This window comes from Penaeus monodon, chromosome 6 (assembly GCF_015228065.2).
Source record: "Penaeus monodon isolate SGIC_2016 chromosome 6, NSTDA_Pmon_1, whole genome shotgun sequence".
Taxonomy (NCBI): domain Eukaryota; kingdom Metazoa; phylum Arthropoda; class Malacostraca; order Decapoda; family Penaeidae; genus Penaeus; species Penaeus monodon.
In genome coordinates, this window is record NC_051391.1 from 26,935,278 (window position 1) to 26,942,019 (window position 6,742).

The 6,742-nt window shown below is 45.1% G+C and overlaps 1 protein-coding gene across 1 annotated transcript in view; it reads right to left on the reverse strand.

Annotated features, from left to right (window-relative positions):
* Positions 1-6,318: 6,318 nt before the first annotated feature.
* Positions 6,319-6,742, reverse strand: part of LOC119574361 (ras-related protein Rab-7a) — a 23,805-nt gene continuing 23,381 nt past the window's right edge. Inside the window, exon 6 of the mRNA XM_037921567.1 lies at positions 6,319-6,742. This exon is cut by the window's right edge and continues 1,798 nt beyond it. The gene's annotated coding sequence lies outside the window, so the exon portion shown is untranslated.

Genomic DNA, 6,742 nt, shown 5'->3' on the forward strand with positions numbered 1-6,742 from the left:
GTTGGTAAGAGGAAGACATTATGAGACACCCATTTTCCACGTATGCCTAAGAGGACAATTGTTGGAGGAATGGTACCCGCCTGTCGATCTATGCTTTTTCTAGATAAAAAAAAAAATAGCTAGTACGGATTCATGGCGTGCAAATGCGATTTAATATATGGTCTCAAAATGAGCAAGGGGGTCATCTTGCTTCTGGCACGAGCGAAACCGATGTGGAGGAAGAGAAGATTGTGAGATTCAAGATACCACATTACGGAAGTTTCACCCCATATCGCTCTGATAGTTTGCACAAGCAGCTAGTTAGTGCGATGGTGCATGAGTCTTGAGGAAGGGTCCCCGTTTATTGGGTTTCAAGGAAGGGAAGGTAAGAGCTTCTCGCCAATTAGAAGGGAAATTTCCTACTGTCCAATGTGGTTGTAAATTTTTAATAGGAAGGATAAGGAGGAAGATGGGAGTTGCCGGAGCCTACGGTAGTTGGAATACGTCAGGGCCTTCATGAGTGTTTACGGCACGATTGTAGTCAGCCGTGAGTTCAGATAAGAAAATGGGGCATTATAGGACTCATCAAGGATGGGGTGAGGTAATTGGGGTACGTTTGTTCTCTGGTGGGTCTATAGAAGGAGAAGTGGTGAAGATGGTGAGACAACTACTGACAATAGCGGAAAATAATCACCCATTTCATTAGCGACTTGAGGGGTCATAAATGAAGGGTATTTCGAATTGGAGGACAGGGGCATGATGGGGGGATTTTGCTGATAGTTTTATGGATTCGTGCGCCAAACATTTGAGATAGAATATAGAGGCTGTACATTTGAATGAAACATATTTCGCCCAGCTATTTGTTTTACTATGCCGGATTGTACGACGAGGATAGGCAATGCTTTTTAAAAAGAAGATAAGGGCTGATAGTTTGATTTGGAGTACCTCTCTTGTATCGTACTGTTCCAGGCTGCACGTTTTAAGCGAAGGCTTAGGGTGCAATACAGAATTCCACCATGGAACCATTTGAGGTGTATGGTCTTGAGTTCGAGGGATAGCTGTATGTTCATCTTACTTAGACTGTATTTGTGATATGTATCATTTCTGAAATGGAGTAGGGAGGATGGAGGGGTATATAGCAGAGAGTGAAGTGAAAGTAGGGCCAGTTCAGCTCTATCAAAACACCAGCGTGGGGAGTTAGGATGGTACGTAGGATAGGAGAAAGGAGAACTGGAAAGTGGTCACTATAGGGAAGGTGGTCTAAGCTGACCAGTGGACAATCTAATGAAGGAAGGGGCGTCCTGAGCGATGTCATGCATGAAAAGATTGGCGTGCGTGTATCAAGTGTTGGGGCGATCTGAATTTAGTATAGTAGGTCAGCTGTGGAGGAGCGCCCTAGTAAATCGGCACTCGGGAGTTTGTGATAGAATCACCCCATAGAGTGTGGCGGCAGTTAAAGTCCCAACTATGAGGAAAGGTGGTTGAGTTGGGAATTAGATTTTCAAAGCACAAAGTCAAAATGGGGTGGGATGGGAGAGTAGCTGATATCACTGTGATCCAACGATGAGGAAGATACGGATAACTGTGCAGGGCATTGGTTTGAAAGGGAGGTGTGAACATAAGGTGTTTGATTCTATTTGATAGTATTTGATGAGACATAAAGGGAATGTGGGACGAGACACAATGATAATTGGGGGATTGGTATTGAGGATGTGTTAGAAAGGTCTCTTTAGGCATACAATAAGATGGATTATAAGGAAAGGATATGACGAAGGTCCATGTCTGTGAGCGGAACCGCGAATATTCCAATGAAAGGATTTTATACTTTACTGATTTTGAGGGGGAAGCCGTAAGAGGATGGGAAAAGGACTGAGAGGTTCTGATATGGAGAGGTGTGGGAGTTGGTGTTCTACTAGGAGGGGTTAATAGGAGATGGAAGGGTCTGAGAGGGGATACTTGTGACATAAGGATTCACGTGTGTATCCGGATGGAGTGGAAGGGATGAGGGGCTGGTGGGAGTGGATAATTGGGCGGGTTGGGGTAGGGGTTGGGGTTGGGTCGTGGGGGGGAGGCTGTGTTGGAGGGGGGGTTGAGATAGGGTGTGGGGGATATCGTAGGAGGATGATATCAGCAGTTACTTGGAGTGTGGGAAGGGCATGAGTTGTAAGATTTGCGTTGTGTCAGTTTTCTTAGTTAATTCTTGATATTTTCAATGGTTTCTTCTAAGGAGTTTGTTTGGGAGTGTTATTGGGGTATAGGATTTTCTTGTGATGGGGGGAAGAGAGGACTGGTGTCCTCAAGCAAAGGAGTAAAGGAAGGTGGAAGTGATTGTGTGGTAGGGAAGAGGGGTTTGGCACGTTTGTTCTGTCTGTTACGGGTAGTAGCGAGGAGGAGAGGGGAAGGTGTTGGGTTGTGGTGGTGATTGAATACTTAGTAGAGATGTAGTGTCTGGATTTAGATGGCAAAAAGAGTTTGGCTGGGGAAGGTAGGAGGTAGAAATAGGGGTTTTAAGATGTAGGTGGGTGGGTTAGGTAATTGGTAGAATGAGCAGTATTACTGAGTAGGAGTAGAGAGAACCACGTCACGTGCTTTCTTGTCTGGCTTACACGTAGTGTGAGTCCAGTTTGAATCTTAGAGTTTCTACCTCAGACTCAATTTGTAGGTGATGGACAGCCACTAAATACATTATGGGGGCCGCCACAGTTGGCAAATAGTGCGTGATTGGGCAGGGCAATTTAGGATCGGATATGTCCGGTTGGGCACATAGTGGGCATCTGGCTTGTGGAACGGCATGTTTGGCTGGGTGTCCTACCGCCAACAATTTTTGGCACTGACGTGGAGAGGTTGTATGGCGGACAGGGAGGGATTCTCCTCCTATATAGACGTTAAGGGAAGGGTCATGATGTCTACGGAAGGTATTTTGCTATGTTAGTGGGTTTCTTCGATTACCTCTGGGGGGAATGAGATAGAATTTGTACTGACGTTGCATCATAGTCCTGTGCGACAGGCAATTAGGTCCTCCACAACTGACCAATCTTTTGTCCATAGATTGGGCATTTGCTGGGGGTTGAAACTGTTTTCCGGGTGCAAGTATTGATGGTTGGATGGGTTTCCTGCAGGATGGGGTTCCATATATGTCGTTAGGTTTTGTTAATGCTATAGCTTGGTTTTCGGATGTTTACTGTGACAAGACGGGAGCGGTCGGGTCGGCTACGGAATAGAGACTAACCTTTACCTACTTGTTTTTGAGACATTGCGGAAAGAGAGGGTGTTGTCAGAGTAGGGAGCTGTGGAGGGATCACGAAATCGGTCCCTTTGGGCTGCGCGAGAGGGTATTCAATATTGTTGTACGTGATAGGGGTAAGTGGAAGGCTGGGGCGTGACGCTCGGAGTATGTTGAGGGAGTATGGTTATGGGGAGGTGGGCACTAAGGCTGTACGTGTATTAATAGGGAGGATGGGGTGGTTGATGTTGGCGGTTGTGGGGGTAGAGGTATGAAGTTGAGCGTGCTGGAGGAGTGGAAATGTTTCCTTAAGGATTGTTGTTGGCTACTGTACTAGTAGAGCGAATTGAATGGGGGGTAGTTGTTGGGCAGTGTTCGGAGCCGTGGTCAAAGGAGAGACCTGGGTCAGGGATCGTGGTTTACATCTTTGGGGCTATTTGTAAGGGGCAAGCCTCATTGCCCCTAATAGTGGAGATAAGTTTTTCATTATTGGCCATGTAATAAGCCTGGTTATGTTGGGATAAAACATCCACCCCTCAGGGTCCCCTTGAGGTTACAGGGCTAGAATGACTAATCCGGGGAAATCCGTGGCCATGGCTCCCTCAGGCCGTTTCAGGACTGCTAACAAAGTCGCCTTTCATCCTTTCTCAGCAAAAACGGGCCCCCCCCCCTATCACACCTAAGAGGTGGATAGTAGAAGGTTTGGTGACGGGACAGAAACGAAAGGTCGGAAGGAAAATAAAGAACCATGCTAAAATTAAGTTGGTCGAGGGCTGAGTCCCAGTTGGGGAGTTCCCCATCATGGGTCCCATTCCTCCGCCTCCTAAGCCCCCCCCCCGACATAACGGCAGGGATTGGGGGGGGGACAACATTGTACAGAAAAAGGAAGAGGTCCGGAATAGGGAAAAGGTAAACTGGCACGAGGATGGTATCCATTGCGAAATGGAGAAAACGAAGTAGGGTAAACGAGAGTAAAGATGAAAGCTAAGGATCGTGAGATAAGTTAATTTGTGATTGCAAGTTGGGGAATCGATATAGCATCGGAGAAGGGAGAAGGGTACGTCGTCAAAAGATGCAGCTGATTTCCAGTTGTACAGGCATTTGACTGGATAGGAGCGAAGTGCAGAGTTAGGCCCTAAGACCAAAAGTGGTGGATTGTATCAAGGATGAGCAAGGAGGGAGGTTTGAGGCAGAGAGTATATATGGCACCCATAATCGAGAGTACAGAGGATAAGGTTAACATGAAGATGGAGAGAGTTGCATCTGACCGCCCCAGGCATATATGGGACAAGAGTTTGTAAGATTCGGAGGTGGCGGTGAGCTTTTTTTCTTTAATGTAAAAGATATAGTCTCGCCATGACAATATTGGTGGTAGAAAAATAACGCCAAGGAATTTGTTAGAGGATGGTTTGGAATGGAGCCCATATAAGGAAGATGGGCCGAGAGAAAAGAGTGGAGAACATTTGGAGGTAGAAAGCGGAGCCAAGGTTAGCTTGCTAGGAGATGCCGATTATGTTGGCAGACTGAAGGAACTGCGAGATTTGGTATGGATGTCCTAGATGCGAAGATGGTTTAAATCTCAACATATGAGTTTGATCGGCTCCTGGTAGTAATCCGTGAAAATGTCATTAAAGCAAGAAGGAGATAAAGTGTTGATGAGGCACTCTGCTTTTGTAAGGACACTTTCAACTGAGGAAAGGATGATGATGTGGAATAGGCAATTTTGACGCTGGAGTATGGTTAGAGAGGAAAGACTTTATAAAACACCCAGTTTCCGTGTATGCATAGGAAGGGCAATTTTTGGAGGATATGGTACCGCCATATGGTATCGTATGCTTCTTCTAGGTCAAAAAATATGGCTAATACAGCTTCCTGGCGTGCAAATGCAGATGTAATATATGTCTCGAAATAAACAAGGAGGTCTGCTGTATTTCGTGCATGGCGGAAATCAAACTGTGAAGGAGAGAGAAGATTGTGAGATTTAAGATACCACATTAAGCGGAAGTTAACCATTCACTCTAGCAGTTTGCACAAGCAGCTAGTTAGAGCTATGGGGCGGTAATTTTTAGGGAGGGTACCTGATTTATTAGGTTTCAAGAAGGGGAGGATAAGAGCTTCTTGCCAATGCGAAAGAAAACTTCCTGACATCCATATGTGGTTGAAAATAGTTAATAGGTAGGATAGAAAGGGAGATGGAAGGTGTCGGAGCATACAGTAGTGAATACCGTCAGGGCCTTCAAGAGTGTCGCGGCACAACTGTAAGGCAGCACTGAGAAAAAGGAGCATTAAAGGACTTGCCAGAGGACAGGGTGAAGATGATGGAGGTTCATTCCCTGATGATCTTAATAGAAGAGAAGTGTGGAGAAAGATAAGAACTACTACTGACCTAGCTGAAGTAGTCACCTAGTTCATTAACGACTTGGGAGAGCTTCAGAGATAGGAGTATCTCAAATATGGAGAAGCTGGAAAGGGTGGGGGTTTCTCTGACAGTTTATGGATCCGGCGCCAAACAGCTGAGATAATGTAGATGCAATTGAGGAAACATAATTTCGCCAGCTATTTGTTTTACTGTTCCTGATTGTACGACGAAGATGGAGGATCTGAGGAAGGGCATAGTTGTGACATAAGGGATTCACTTGTGTACCCAGGAGGGAGTGGAAGGGATAGAGGGGATGGAGGATTAATGTAGGTGGAGCTGGAGGAAGGGGGTTGGGCTGTGGGGGGATGGGCTGTGTTGAGGGGGAGGAGGAGGAAGAGGTGTAGGGGAAATATGAGTAGGAGGAAATGGATATGGTAGTCACTTTGAGTGGGGAGGGAGCGGGAGTTGTGGGTTTTGAGGGTGGGTGTCAATTTGGGACTCAGGAAGAGAGTTCTCAATATCCTCAAGAGTTTCTGTAAAGGAGTTGCAGGTGGAGGTGAGCGTGTGGTAGGAGTGGAACGTTTAGTCGGTCTGCTACAGGTAGTGTGTGTGTGTGTGTGTGTGTGTGTGTGTGTGTGTGTGTGTGTGTGTGTGTGTGTGTGTGTGTGTGTGTGTGTGTGTGTGTGATTATTTTGCATAAATCCTTATGTAATTCTTAGTGCCAAATAGGATGTAAGGAGTAAAATAAAAATTAATATATGAATAGCCTTATTTGTATTTAATACATAATACAGATCTTACCACAGTTGAAAGTGAATACACTGCAAAACTATATATCATCCTATCTGATTTTGGGATAAATGATTCTAAAGAGACAAAGGAATGGCAACAAAGACATCTGTGCACTTTGTGAATATAGTACCCATTAGATCTGCTGACAGCTCACTGTATTACTTTACATCTGTATACAAATTTTGTTTATTTCCAACTCATGGTGCTCTAGGTAGTCAGCAGAGTGCCAAATTCAGAAAAACAGATCAAGCCCAAGTAACATTGCATTTTCTATATAGATATGTTTTAAATATAAACTTGTATTGATTATTTTTTGGAGAAAAAAATATCTACAACTATTATAACCATGAGAGTAAATCTGCCATCAATTTCTTCCTAAAACCCTTTTC